This window comes from Triticum dicoccoides, chromosome 4B (genome assembly GCF_002162155.2).
Source record: "Triticum dicoccoides isolate Atlit2015 ecotype Zavitan chromosome 4B, WEW_v2.0, whole genome shotgun sequence".
NCBI classification, from domain to species: Eukaryota; Viridiplantae; Streptophyta; class Magnoliopsida; order Poales; family Poaceae; genus Triticum; species Triticum dicoccoides.
The window spans coordinates 379,594,072-379,594,794 of NC_041387.1; positions in this window are offsets into that span (position 1 = coordinate 379,594,072).

Consider the following 723-nt stretch of genomic DNA (forward strand, 5'->3'; position numbering starts at 1 on the left):
CATAGCTGCCGCCACCCATTTTGCTTGCCGCCTCCTCGTTGTCTAGCTCGGCCGCCCAAACCATGACCATCCCTCGCCATAGCCGCTCCCACTCTCATGTTTCAGAGGATTTTTTGTTGGCGTTAGTGGCTCTTTGTCGCCGCATCCAATACCAGGGAAGCTACGGGCATCGGAGACGCCCATTGACCCCCAACACCTTCCGACAGGTTTTGCATAGCCGACGGGCCGTCAACGCCAACCTTGCCTGCTGCATGTGAGGGGAGCCTGACGTGCTCTTGTCGGCCGCGTCTTCCCCATGACCGCAAGTTGTTCGACACTTTGCTCACAAGGTACCATGGATAGCAGGGATGAGTATTTTCTCCACAACTTTATTTATTCATCGGATGATTCGTTCTCAGCTGACGAAGAGCTTGTGGTTGCTGCATTGGTCGTCAATGACCTAATTGCTAGGCAGCTGCCTCGGTTCAGGGGATCAATCTCGGGGCATGCTCCGGCCTTGAACTGTAATAGGGAGAGCGGTCACGCCCTGCTCTATGCTGATACAGACCGGTTGCTGGCGATCAATACAATAGGGGCTTTTCGGGTATACTTGGTAGCATAGATTGTATGCATGTCACATCCCTAGCTTCTGGTGCTGCCTGGTGTGTGCATCATGTTTAAATTCTGAAATTTGAACTCAGGGAAATTGGAAGCCTCAAAACTTAAATAAAAGAGGGGCAAAAA